At 37.4% G+C, this 14,775-nt stretch overlaps 1 protein-coding gene across 4 annotated transcripts in view; it reads left to right on the top strand.

The window, feature by feature from the left end:
* The window catches only part of LOC110124514 (UDP-glucuronosyltransferase 2B17-like), a 72,692-nt gene that overhangs the window by 3,259 nt on the left and 54,658 nt on the right, over positions 1 to 14,775 (top strand). The window lies entirely within an intron of this gene.

Genomic DNA, 14,775 nt, shown 5'->3' on the forward strand with positions numbered 1-14,775 from the left:
TACTTTACAATATTGTAGTGGTTTTTGTCATACATTGACATGAATGAATTTTAAATTTGTTTTCTTTGTTAGTATTTTTGATAGAAGCATATCTAATACCATATCATTACTACAAATTTAGTTTATTCCTAAAAAATTAATTTTCCATCATGGTTATGATCTCTTGTTTTATAGCTTCTCCCCTTTTCCTTTGTTATTTTTTTAAGTATCTATTTTAAATAAATGCAGAATTTGGGGGGAATTAATGATTTTCTAAATCTAATAGTGGTAATAAGTTCACAACTTTATAAATACACCAAAAACCACACTGTCATTTATTTAAAAGGAATTGATGGTGTTTAAAATGTATCTCAATAAACTGTCACAAAATGGTGTTAGAGCAACTGTCACAAAAATAATAAGATTATACTCATGGCTGACAGCAATAAGGTAGTGAAATGAGACGCACATGAAACAAGACACTGGATTTTCACTACCTTTGGCATTACCAGAATCAAACACCTAAATTACTGAGATTTTCTGATGATCTCTTATGCAGATAGATATTCCAGGCAGTTCAAAAATCCCTTATATTTTCTAATCAAGCTTTGGCACCCGTAGAACATCAAGGAAAATATTTTTAAAAAGCCATGTGGTGAGAAACCAGATCACTATGGTTTTCTAATATCAGTGATATTACCTACATATTTCAAAAGGACACCAAAACTCTGGCTAAGGTTCCCTATTACACAGTAATTGAACAGAATTCAGAAATGAATCTCTGGTTCCAAATTAAGGTAATAATTTAATTCAGTTCAGTTCAGTCACTCACTGTGTCCAACTCTTTGCGATCCCATGAACCACAGCATGCCAGGCCTCCCTGTCCATGACCAACTCCTGGAATTTACCCAAACCCATGTCCATTGAGTCTGTGATGCCATCCAACCATCTCATCTTCTGTTGTCCCCTTCTCCTCCTGCCCTCAATCTTTCCCACCATCAGGGTCTTTTCAAATGAGTCAGCTCTTCACATGAGGTAGCCAAAGTATTGGAGTTTCAGCTTCAACATAAGTCCTTCCAATGAACACCCAGGACTGATCTCCTTTAGGATGGACTGGTTTGATCCCCTTGCAGTCCAAGGGACTCTCAAGAGTTTTCTCCAACACCACAGTTCAAAAGCATCAATTCTTCAGCACTCAGTTTTCTTTATAGTCCAACTCTCACATCCATACATGACTAGTGGAGAAACCATAGCCTTGACCAGACTATATGCTTCCATGTAATCTAACCTTATTTTGTTGTGCTTAAAGTTTGTTTGTTTGTTTCTAAATCTGAGGCATATACACAAATTACAGCTATCATGCTGAAGAATAAGGGACTAGATATTCAAAAATATAAATTTGATTCACAGAATGCTTTGGCATTCTATTTCCTTATAATTAATGGATTTGGAAGATGCCTTGTCTAAGCCTGAAACTGAAAGCTCAGATTCTTGGAATACCTTTAAATAGTGATTCTTCTACTTAATATATAGTCAGTTAAAAATCATAATAATGCAGTATAAGATTTATGTATTTCACTCTATACTATTCCCATAAATTATCATTTTTATTGATAATATTCTAGGTTGTAATTGAGTGTTGTTTTTTAAATTGTCAGGGACACCATTTTTTCTTTACCTTTAGTTACATGTGATTTTCAGTTCAGTCAGTTCAGTTCAGTCACTCAGTCGTGTCCGACTCTTTGTGACCCCATGGACTACAGCAAGCCAGGCCTCCTGGCCCATCACTGACTCCTGGAGCTTGCTCAAACTCATGTTCATAGAGTTAGTGATACCATCAAACCATTTCATTCTCTGTTGCCCCCTTCTCCTCCTGCCTTCAATCTTGCCCAGCATCAGGGTCTTTTCTAATGAGTCAATTCTTCATAATGGAGTTTCAAAGTATTAGAGTTTCAGCTTCAGCATCAGTCCTTCCAATGTATATTAAGGACTGATTTCCTTTAGAATGGACTGGTTTGATCTCCTTGCAGTTCAAGGAACTCCTAAGAGTCTTCTTCAACACCATAGTTCAAAAGCATCAATTCTTTGGTGCTCAGCTTTCTTTATAGTCCAAATCTCACATCCATGTGTGACTACTGGAAAAACCATAGCTTTGAATAGATGGACAAAGTTGGCAAAGTAATGTCTCTGCTTTTTAATATGCTGTCTAAGTTGGTCACAACTTTTCTTCCAAGGGGCAAGAGTCTCTTTATTTCATGGCTGCAAGTCATCATCTGCAGTGATTTTGGAGCCCCACCAAAAAGTCTCTCACTGTTTCCATTGTTTCTGCATCTATTTGCCATGAAGTGATGGGACCAGATGCCATGATCTTAGTTTTCTGAATGTTGAGTTTTAAGCAAATCTTTACAATAATTCTTGTATTCCTAACAAAGTCACTTTAAAAATGTTTTATATAAGCAGTGGTCATTTAAATGATCCAGCAGATGTTGACAATTTGATCTCTGGTTCCTCTGCTTTTTCTAAAACCAGCTTGAACATCTGGAAGTTCATGGTTCATGTATTGCTGAAGCCTGGTTTGGAGAATTTTGAGCATTACTTTACTAGCATGTGAGAGGAGTGCAATTGTGCGGTAGTTTGAGCATTCTTTGTCATTGCCTTTCTTAGGGATTGGAATGAAAACTGACCTTTTCCAGTCTTGTGGCCACTGCTGAGTTTTCCAAATTTGCTGGTGTATTGAGTGCAGCACTTTCACAGCATCATCTTTTAGGATTTGAAATAGCTCAACTGGAATTCCATCACCTCCGCTAGCTTTGTTCGTAGTCATGTTTCCTAAGGCCCATGTGACTTCACATTCCAGGATGTCTGACTGTAGGTGAGGGATCACACCATCATGACTCTGGGTCATGAACATCTTTTCTGTACAATTCTTCTGTGTATACTTTCTACCTCTTCTTAATGTCTTCTGCTTATGTTAGGTCCGTACCTTTTCTGCCCTTCATTGAGCCCATCTTTTCATGAAATGTTCCCTTGGTATCTCTAATTTTCTTGAAGAGATCTCTAGTTTTTCCCACTCTATTATTTTCCTCAGTTTATTTTCACTGATTGCTGAGGAAAGCTTTCTTATCTCTCCTTGCTATTCTTTGGAACTCTGAATTCAAATGGTTATATCTTTCCTTTTCTCCTCTGCTGTTTGTGTCTCTTCTTTTCACAGCTATTTTAAGGCCTCCTCAGACAGCCATTTTGCCTTTTTGCATTTACTTTTCTTGGGGATGGTCTTGATCCCTGTCTTCTGTACAATGTCATGTACCTCTGTCCATAGTTCATCAAGCACTCTGTCTATCAGATCTAGTCCCTTAAATCTATTTCTCACTTCCACTGTATAATCATAAGGGATTTTATTTAGGTCATATCTGAATGGTCTAGTGGTTTTCCCTTCTTTCTTCAATTTAAGTCTGAATTTGGACATAAGGAGTTCATGATCTGAGCCACAGTCAGCTCCCGGTCTTGCTTTTGCTGACTGTATAGAGCTTCTCCATCTTTGGCTGCAAAGGATATAATGATCAATCTGATTTCAGTGTTGGTGATCTGGTGATGTCCATGTGTAGAGTCTTCTTTTTTGTTGTTTGAAGTGGGTGTTTGCTATGACCAGTGTGCTCTCTTCACAATGCTCTATTAGCCTTTGCTCTGCTTCATTCCATATTCCAAGGCCAAATTTGCCTGTTACCCTACGTGTTTCTTGACTTCCTACTTTCCTACTGAAACGGACATCTTTTTTGGGGTGTTAGTTCTAAAAGTACTTTAGGGCTTCATAGAACCGTTCAACTTCAGCTTCTTCAGCATTACTGATCAGGGCATAGACTTGAATTACCATTGTAGTGAATGGTTTGCCTTGGAAGCAAACAGGGATCATTCTGTCATTTTGAGATAGCATGCAAGTACTGCATTTCAGACTCTTTTGTTAACTATCATGGCTAATCCATTTCTTCTACTAGGGCTAATAACCAAACTTAATAACAGTGCAGAATACAAGATTAACATACAAAAACCAACTTTGCTTATGGAACACTCTGAATGCAAAACTGAAAAAAAAAAAAACTCGGTTTATGAAAGCAATACAGCAAATTAAACACTGAAGAATAAATCTAAATTAGGAAGTAAAATACTTGCCTGCTGAAAATCACAAAGCATTATTGCTTCAAGAAATTAAAAAATACTTAAATACATGGGAGTCCATAGAGTCAAAGCTATGGCTTTTCCAGTAGTTGTGTATGGATATGAGAGTTGGACCGTAAAGAAGGCTGAGCACCTTAAGAATCAGAGTCAGGGAAATTACGTTCACATCAACCACCCATTAACTTTTTTATAAAATATTGAGCACCCTCCTAGATTTCTGTATCCATTTTCTCCCACCTCTCTTCACTTTTCTTGAAGTAACTAGCTGCAAAAAAAATCTGATAAGCCATTTCACTGTATATACTTTTATAAATGTTCCAAATTACTTATAATCAATTCAGAATCTCTATTTTTTAAACAGAATATTTCAAGAGTTTGTCCTAGTTGATCTTTCTAGCCTGTTATGCCAGCCTTCTCACATTGAAACCCTGCACATATCACCACCCCTTTCCCCCCATCTCAAGAAGCATTTGTTTAAATGCTTGTCTTAATTCCTTCCATTCCTTTTATTCAAGTATTCTCATTGCAACAACTAGTCCAGTGACAAGTACTCTCCATTACTTAACTGCACAAACTTTTTAAAGGTTTGTGGAAAGATTTAATTGTCAGAATTACTAATTGATGCTTGCTGTTGTTTAGTCACTAAGTTGTGTCTGACTTTTGTGATCCCATGGTCTGTAGCCTTCCAGACTCGTCTCTCCATAGCATTTCCCAGGCAAGAATACTGGAGTGGGTTTCTATTTCCTTCTCCAGGGGATCTTCCTGACCTAGAGGTCAAATCCACGTCTGGTGCATTGGCAGACATATTCTTTACCATTGATCTACCTGGGAAACCAATGCTGCTTACCCTGGAATAATCAATTGCTGTTTGCCTTAGAGTCAATAAGAATTTATGGGAATACATGTAAATCCATGGTTGATTCATGTCAATGTATGACAAAACCCACTACAATATTGTAAAGTAATTAGCCTCCAACTAATAAAAATAAATGAAAAAATAAATAAATAACTACTAAAAGGAAAAAAAAAAAAGAATTTATGGATGGCCTCATAGCCTAGAACTATGTAGAATGTGATATCTAATTGAATTAATGATTTATAAGCACGTCATGATTATCTATATCTACTTACAACTTAGAATAATTATATACACACACATACACACACACACACACACAATTTTAGGTCATCTCCAAACCAGAACTTTTATCACTTGCTGTGGAACAAATGGGCTCTGTGAAGATATTTATCATGGGGTCTCTATGGTGGGAATTCCCCTGTTTGGTGGTCAATATAATAATATTGTTCACGTAAAAGCCAAAGGGGCAGCTGTCGAATTAGACCTGCACAAAATGACAAGTTCTGATCTCTTTAACGCTTTGAAGGCAGTTATTACAGACCCTTCTTGAGTACAGAATAGGTTCTTTATAAATTAGCATCAGTATTTTAAAGGGAGTAAATTGTTTCATTTAATGAAATTGATAACTTTTACTTAATCACCTGGACACAGCTAACATCAAATACAATTGTCGTATACATCTGAAACTCTGTGAAACCATTTAGATTCACTTACTGTTACTGGTAAATAGATTTCAACTTCAAAGAAATATTAAATTTATTTAAAGAAGCTAAGCTATTATTAAAGAGACACAAACATTTTTATTAATAACACTTTATTTTCTTAAAATGTGATATTAACACCATAAACACCATAATGAATTTAGTTCAGTTCGGTTTGGTTCAGTCAATCAGTCATGTGCAACTCTTTGCAACTGCATGGACTGCAGCAAGCCAGACTTCCCCATTCATCACCAACTCCTGGAGCTTACAAAAACTCATGTCCATCAAGTCGGTGATGCCATCCAACCATCTCATCCTCTACTGTCCCCTTCTCTTCCTGCTTTCAATCTTTCCCACCATCAGGGTCTTTTCCAATAAGTCAGTTCTTTGCATCAAGTGGCCAAAGTATTGGAGTTCCAGTTTCAGTATCAGTCCTTCCAATGAATAGTCAGGACTAATTTCCTGTAGGATTGATTAGTTTGATCTCCATTCAGTCCAAGCGACTCTCAAGAGTCTTCTTCAACACCACATTTCAAAAGCATCGATTCTTTGACACTCAGCTTTCTTGATGGTCCAACTCTCACATCCATACATGACTACTGGAAAAACCATAGCTTTGACTAGACATAACTTTGTCAGAAAAGTAATGTCTCTGCTTTTTAATATGCTGTCTAGGTTGGTCATAACTTTTCTTCCAAGAAGTAAGTGTCTGTTAATTTCATGGCTACAATCACCATCTGCAGTGATTCTTCAGTCGAATAAAACAAAATCTGTCACTGTTTCCATTGTTTCCCCATCTATTTGCCATGAAGTGATGGGACTGGATGCCAAGATGTTAGTTTTCTGAATGTTGAGTTTTAAGTTAGCTTTTCTCTCCCCTCTTTCACTTTCATCAAGAAGCTCTTTAGTTCTTCACTTTCTGCCTTAAGGGTGGTGTCTTCTGCATATATGACGTTGTTGTTATTTCTCCCAGCAGTCTTGATTCCAGCCTGTGATTTATCCAGCCCAGAATTTTGCATGATGTCCTCTGCATATAAGTTAAATAAGCAGGGTGACAATATACAGCCTTGATGTACTCCTTTCCCGATTTGGAACCAGTCTGTTGTTCCATGTCCAGTTCTAGCTGTTGTTTCTGGACCTACATACAGAGTTCTTAGTAGTCAGGTCAGGTAGTTTGGTCTTCCCATCTCTTGAAGAATTTTCCACAGTTTGTGGTGATACACATAGTCAAAGGCTTTGGTGTAGTCAATAAACAGAAATATTTGTTTTTCTGCAACTCTCTTGCTTTTTTGATGATCTAACAGATGTGAGCAATTTGATCTCTGGTTCCTGTGCCTTTTCTAAATCCAGCTTGAACATCTGGAAGGTCACAGTTCACATGCTGTTGAAGCCTGGCTTGGAGAATTTGAGCATTACTTTGCTAGCATGTGAGATGAGTGCAGTTGTGATGTAGTTTAAACAGTCTTTGACATTGCCTTTGTTTGGGATTGGAATGAAAATTGACCTTTTCCAGTTCTGTGGCCTCTGCTTTAGACAACATAGCAAAAGTATAGAGAAATAGTTAAAAAAACAACAACAACAAAAACCACTTCATTCTCCACCAGTAGCTATGACCAACTCTCAGTAAAGAAGCATTATTTCAGATATTTATTTGTACTAATTTAAAAAAAAAAAGAAAAAAAATGGAATCATTTTACTTGTTAATTAAAAACATCCTATTATGGTATATTTTAATTGAAAAATTAGAAAAAACTGGTGAAGTAAGGAGAGTGAAACAGTGAGATCCAAATGGAGACATAGAAGACCCAGCCTCCCTGTCACCTGACAAAGATCAATGATTAATCACTATCCATAAATAAAAGTCTCCAGGAGAGCTCTAAAGTCCACTTAAGGAATTTTAGCAACACTGTGGAACAAGAACAAAAACAACAAAAGAGCTTGAAAATAACCACTTAGGAACAGAATGAAGACAGTTTCATTTTACTCGCATGATTGCCTTTCCAAGTCAGCATTACTCAGCACCAACACCAAGAGAGAGCTTCACAGCTATAAAGTTTCTCATTAAGAAAGGAAAAGTGAGTTGAGTGACCAGTTTCTGAAATCTTTGGATTCAAAGAGATAGAAGAATCAATCTCAAATTGTAGCTACTAGGAGAGTTAACTAAGGCAGGTTGATAAGGAGTCCAAGCCTAAGACCCCTTTAAGGAGGAGGTGAATATTCTTTCTTTTTCACAGTCTTTTGCTTTATACAGGACTTCCCGGGTGTCTCAGATGGTAAAGCGTCTGCCTATAATGTGGGAGACCCAGGTTCAGTCCCTGGGTAGGGAAGATCTCCTAGAGAAGGAAATGGTAACCCACTCCATTATTCTTGCCTGGAAAATCCCATAGATGGAGAAGCCTGGTAGGCTACAGGCCATGGGGTCGCAAAGACTTGGACATGGCTGAGCAACTTCACTTTCACTTTTCTTTGCCTTAGACACATAGACCTCATAGACAGCAGTATGTCTTCTTCAAAGACATGCTTTCTTTGAGCTCAGAATGTACGTTATGGGAGAAGGTCTAGGTAAAATTTCCACAGCCTTGAGTTCTTGGTTAACACGTTCCTTCTGGCTAATCTTGTGCTGATACCAACCTAGAATGTATGCTATGGGAAAGGGTCTGGGCAAAATTTTCACAGACTTAAGGTATTTTATACTATTCTCAGTAGCTAGCAGAAAAGTATATAATGCCTTGCTTAAACTATTAAGGCAGGTAAACTTCCTACCACCTTCTGATGTCTATGTCAGAGCTTTTTTTGGTCACTATCACTTTAATAACACAAAACTCTAAGTGTCTGAGACTGCCTTTTGTCCCAGACTTAAATCTTCTCCTTCGCAGACCATGAACCCAGCAGACTCCATAAGCTTTCATCAATCACAACTATAAAACAAGAGTTCTTTTAAAAGTATGGTCAGTTCAGTTCAGTTCAGTTCAGTCACTCAGCCATGTCCGAATTTGTCCATGTCCATATTTAATATGGCCTATTAAAAATAATAGGTTGGCCATAACTTTTCTTCCAAGGAGCAAGTGTCTTTTGATATCAAGGTTGCAGTCACCATCTGCAGTGATTTCCAGATCAGTTCAGTCACTCAGTCATGTCCGACTCTTTGCGACCCCATGAACCACAGCATGCCAGGCCACCTTGTCCATCATCAGTTCCCGGAGTCCACCCAAACCCATGTCCATTGAGTCAGTGATGACATGCAACCATCTCATCCTCTGTTGTCCCCTTCTCCTTCTGCCCTCAATCTTTCCCACCATCAGGGTCTTTTCAAATGAGTCAGCTCTTCGCATGAGGTGGACAAAGTATTGCAGTTTCAGCTTCAATATCAGTCTTTCCAGTGAATACCCAAGACTGATCTCCTTTAGAATGGACTGGTTTGATCTCCTTGCAGTCCAAGGGACTCTCAAGAGTCTTTTCCAACACCACAGTTCAAAAGCATCAATTCTTCGGTGTTCAGTTTTCTTTAGAGTCCAACTCTCACATTCATACATGACCACTGGAAAAACCATAGCTTTGACTAGACTACATGCTTCCATGTAATCTAACCTTATTTTGTTGTGCTTAAAGTTTGTTTGTTTCTTTTTTAAATATGAGGCGTATGCACAAATTACAGCTATCATGATGGAGAATAAGGGACTAGATATTCAAAAATATAAATTTGATTCACAGAATGCTTTGGCATTCTATTTCCTTATAATTAATGGATTTGCATGATGCTACATGACTACTGGAAGAACAATAGCCTTGACTAGATGTACCGTTGTTGGCAAAGTAATGTCTCTGCTTTTTAATATGCTGTCTAGGTTGATAATAACTTTCCTTCCAAGGAGTAAGTGTCTTTTAATTTCATGGTTGCAATCACCATCTATAGTGATTTTGGAGCCCAGAAAGATAAAGTCAGACACTGTTTCCCCATCTATTTGCCATGAAGTGATGGAACCGGATGCCATGATATTAGTTTTCTGAATGTTGTTTTAAGCCAACTTTTTCTTTCACTTTCATCAAGACGTTCTTTAGTTCTTCTTTGCTTTCTGCCATAAGGGTGGTGTCATCTGCACATCTGAGGCTATTGATATTTCTCCTGGCAATCTTGATTGAAACTTGTGCTTCATGATATCTGCATATCTGAGGCTATTGATATTTTTCCTGGCAATCTTTATTCCAACCTGTGCTTCATGACAAAACATGGCCCACTGGAGAAGGCAATGGCAAACCACTTCAATACTCTTGCCTTGAGAACTCCAAAAGCAGTATGAAAAGGCAAAAATATGGTACTGGCCAAAAATAGACACATAGACCAACGGATATGTTTGAAATGTACTGAAACTAACTCTTACTTACAAAATAAACTCTCTTCTCTAAGGTTAAATAATATTTGACAAAAGAGCCAAGAACACTCAATAAGAAAAAGGTAGTCCCTTCAATAAACGGTGCTGAGAAACCTAAACAAATTTATACAGATGAGAATGACCCCTATTTTACATCATTTATTAAAATTAACTAAAAGTGTATCTAAAACATAAACATAAGACCTGAAACCATACAACTTCTAGAAGAAAGCATAGGAGGAAAATCTCCTTCAGAAGGGTCTTGCTAACAACTTCTTGGATGTGATACCAACAATACAAGGAATAAATGCAAAAATCAATAAGTGGGCTACCTCAAACTTAGAAGCTTCTGAACAGTAAAATAAATGGTCTACAAAATGAAAGGCAACCTACGAAACAGGAGAAAATATTTGCAATTTAAATACCTGAAAAATTTAATACACAAAATATGTTTTTAAATAACTCATATAACTCGCGTAAAATAAAGTTAAATGAGCGGAGTTACCAAAAAGATTTTTTCCAAAGAAGACTTACAAATAGCCAACAGATATATGAAAGGTGACTTGACAACATTAAGGATCAGGAAATGCAGATCAAAATCACATGAAATATCACCTCACACCTGTTAGAATGGCCATCTTTAAAACAAAAGGTATAACAGAGTTGGTGAGCATGTGAAGAAAGGGAGTTGGTGGGAATGTACATTTCTATCACCAATGTAGAAAACAGTAGGGAGGTTACTTCAAAAATTTAAAATAGAACAACTATATACCCATCAATCCCACATTGGGGTATACATCTGAAGGAAATGAAAAAAGAATATGGAAGATACATCTTGCACTCCCATGTTCACTATAGCATTATTCACAACAGCAAAGATATGAAATCATCCTAAGTGTCTATCAATGAATGAAATGATAAAGAGGATATGGTATGTGTATGTAAAGGAATTCAGCAAAGAGAAATAATGAAATTTTGCCATTTGCATCAACATGGAATTGTGCTAAGTGAAATAAGTCAACTAGAAAAAAAGTGTTTCTTTATCATAGACCTGCCCCTCAATGCTGCTTCCTGTCACTATCATGTTCCCAATACAGCACTCAACAAAAGATAAATTCAATATACTCAATCTACATATTCTGTCTTTCTATTTCTAAACTATAAAAATACTATTTCCAAGTATAAGTTGCTTTCTCCAAGGCCTCCAATCATTACTGAGATTATGAAGCATCCAATGGATTCTAGCTGATAGACTATCATATCTAAAATATCTCAAGAGGAAACAAGCTTTCAAATGCATTCTGCTCTTGGTGATATATTTGTGACATAAGATATTGATAATTATGCAATATAATTTTACAATATATAACAGTACTAGGTATATTGCATCCTTAACAAATTGTTCAAGTTGGTATTTATATATTCAATTTTAGTTATGAAGAAAATGCTATGAAATTATCAAGAATTTACCATGATCAGCCTTTGAAGCCCCTGGACTGAACAGTTTTCTGGATTGAGTTTGTCATGCACCACAAAGGAGCCAAACATGTTTGAACAGCCTTCCATGGCCTCACCTGGTACCAGTACCACTCTCTGGATGTGACTGTCTTTCTGCTATCATGTGTGGCAACTATTATATTCCTGGTCACTAAATGTTTACTGTTTTGTTGCCAGAAGTTTGGCAAAACTGCAAAGAAAAAGAGAGTAGTCTTTTTTTTTTTTTTTTTTTTTTTTAGGCTGGGCTAGAACCCTTGATAGGGTCCATCTGAATAAATCCAGCTGCTGATTTGAAAAAATTTCTCTCCTGTTCATCTGGGTTCTTGTCCATTCCTCAATAAATCAAGTCAAAGATCAAAGACTCACTCCAAAAATGTGTCATATGATTCAGAATTAAGGTTTAAAGTAATCTATTCTTTAAAAAGAGAAGATAAATATGCACATGGAAATTGCTACCATTAAAGACATAATGCTTTACTTTCTTCATTGCTTTAAGTTCAACCAGTTGAGATGCTGCTTGAAGCCTTAGGAACATAATGACTAATTTTATTTCCATAGTGATGAGGGTGAATATTTCCTAAATACCTAACAAAATTTTGCATTCAATATGTAATAACTATTTCATATTTTTTAAAGAAACTAGACAAGAAGTAATGCAGAACACACTAGTCAGAGCTTCTTTGCCAGTCAGTAATATCAGAATTCTAATAGGGTTTCTGTTCTGCTGTAAAGCATATTTTAAACCATCAATTTCCTTTCACATCACACATTAGACTTTGTGCCCCTTGGGATACAAAACACTATTTTTTTGTCTTTCATTTGAAGACTATCCTCCATTTGAATATTAGTGATGAAAGAAGACTCTTGAGAGTCCGTTGGACTGCAAGGAGATCAAACCAGTCAATCCTAAAGGAAATCAATCCTAAATATTCATTGGAGGGACTGAGGCTGGGGCTGAGGCTGAGTCACCCATCTTGAAGATGTTCAAACTGGATTTAGAAAAGGCAGAGGAACCAATGAGAGATCAAATTGCCAACATCAGTTGGATCCTAGGAAAAGTAAGAGAATTCCAGAAAACCATCTACTTCTGCTTCATTGACTATGGTAAAGTCTTTGACAGTGTGGATCACAACAAGCTGTGGAAAACTGTTTGAGAGATGGGAACACTAGACCATGTTACTTACCTCCTGAAGAAACCTTTATGCAGGTCAAGAAGCAACAGTTAGGACCAGACATGGAACAATGGCTGGTTCCAAATTGGGAATGGAGTAGGTCAAGGCTGTATGTTGTTATCCTGCTTATTTAACTTGTATGCAGAGTACACCATGAAAAATGCCAGGACGGATAAAGCACAAGTATGAATCAAGATTGTTGGCAGAAATATCAATAAGCTCAGATATGCAGATGACACCACCCTTATGGCAGAAAGTGAAGAGAAACTGAAGAGCCTCTTGATGAAAGTGCAAGAAGAGAGTAAAAAAGCTGGCTTAAAATTCGACATTTAAAAAATGAAGATCATGGCATCGGGTCCCGTCACATCATGGAAATAGATGGGAAAACAATGGAAACAGTGAGAGACTTTATTTTCTTGGGCTCCAAAACCAGTGTAAATGGGGACAGCAGCCGTGAAATTAAAAGACCCTTACTCCTTGGAAGTAAAGCTATGACCAATCTAGACAGCATATTAAAAAGCAGAGACATTACTTTAGCAACTAAGGTCCATATAGTCAAAGCTATGTTTTTTTCCAGTAGTTTTGTATGGATGCAAGAGTTGGACCATAAAGAAGGCTGAGCATAGAAGAATTGATCCTTTTGAACTGTGGTGTTGCAGAAGACCCTTGAGAGTCCCTTGGACTGCAAGGATATCAATCCAGTCAATCCTAAAGGAAATCCAATCCTGAATATTCATTGGAGCTGAGTGAATGCAAATCTTTGGCCAAAGCTCCAAATCTTTGGCCACCTGATGCATATAGTTGACTCTTTGGAAAAAATCCTGACACTGGGAAAGACTGAAGGCAGGAGAAGGGGATGACAGAGGGTGAGATGGTTGGATGACATCTTCAACCCAATGGGCATGAGTTTGAGACAACTCTGGGGGATGGTGAAGGACAGGGAAGCCTGGCATGCTTCCGTCCATGGAGTTGCAAAGAGTTGGACACAACTGAGTGACTGAACAGTAATACTCAGTAACTTGGAGTTGCACCTCAAGGAATCTCATGAGGAAAATCTGCCAGCTTGAAACACTTCTCAGGTCCAGAAAGCACCAATGCTAAATACTCACCATAACAACCAAGAGATTATATGTCTGGAGGCAGAGGAGCACTGTTGCTACATGAGCAAAAAGGGGAGCTGACTCCACCTCTTTTTATACTGCATGTGGCAATGAGCTTAAGTTCAGAGAGAAGGCATGTTTTAATTTGAGATGTAGTTTGATTATAAATTAGACTGGATATGTTACTGAACTAAATCTCTTCTTATCATTGGAAATTTATATAACAATTTTTACTATGTGAGAACAGGAAGAAAAACCATTGACTCTGCTCTGGGTCAATGATACCCCTTTAATGGCAGAAGGTAAAGAGGAAATACAGAGCCTTTTGATGAAGGTGGCAGAAGAGAGGAAAAATACTCACTTGAAACTCAGCATTCAAATAACTAAAATCATGGCATTCAGTGGCATCACTTCATGGCAAATAGGAGGGGAAAAAGTGGAAACAGTGGCAGATTTATCTTCTTGTCCTCCAACATCATTGCAAATGGTGACTGTAGCTATGAAATTAGAAGATGCTTACTCCTTGGAAGAAAAGAAGCAAACCTAGACAATGTATTATAAAGTAGAGATATCACTTTACTGACAAAGGTCTATATAGTCAAAGTTACAGTTTTTCCAATAGTCTTGTATGGATGTGAAAGTCTGATTGTAAAGAAGGCCCAGCACTGAAGAACTGATGCTTTCTAATTGTGCTACTGAAGATCAATCAGTCAATCCTAAAGGAAATCAAACCTGAATATCCACTGGAACAACTGATGTTTCAGTTGAATCTCCAATATTTTGGCCACCTGATGAGAAGAGCCAATTCATTGGAAAAGACCGTGATGCTGGGAAAGAATGAGGACAAAAGGAGAAGGGGGTGCCAGAGAATGATATGGTTAGAGAGCATCATTGACTCAATGGACACAAATTTGAGCTGACTCT

The sequence above is a fragment of the Odocoileus virginianus genome, chromosome 29 (assembly GCF_023699985.2).
Source record: "Odocoileus virginianus isolate 20LAN1187 ecotype Illinois chromosome 29, Ovbor_1.2, whole genome shotgun sequence".
Taxonomy (NCBI): domain Eukaryota; kingdom Metazoa; phylum Chordata; class Mammalia; order Artiodactyla; family Cervidae; genus Odocoileus; species Odocoileus virginianus.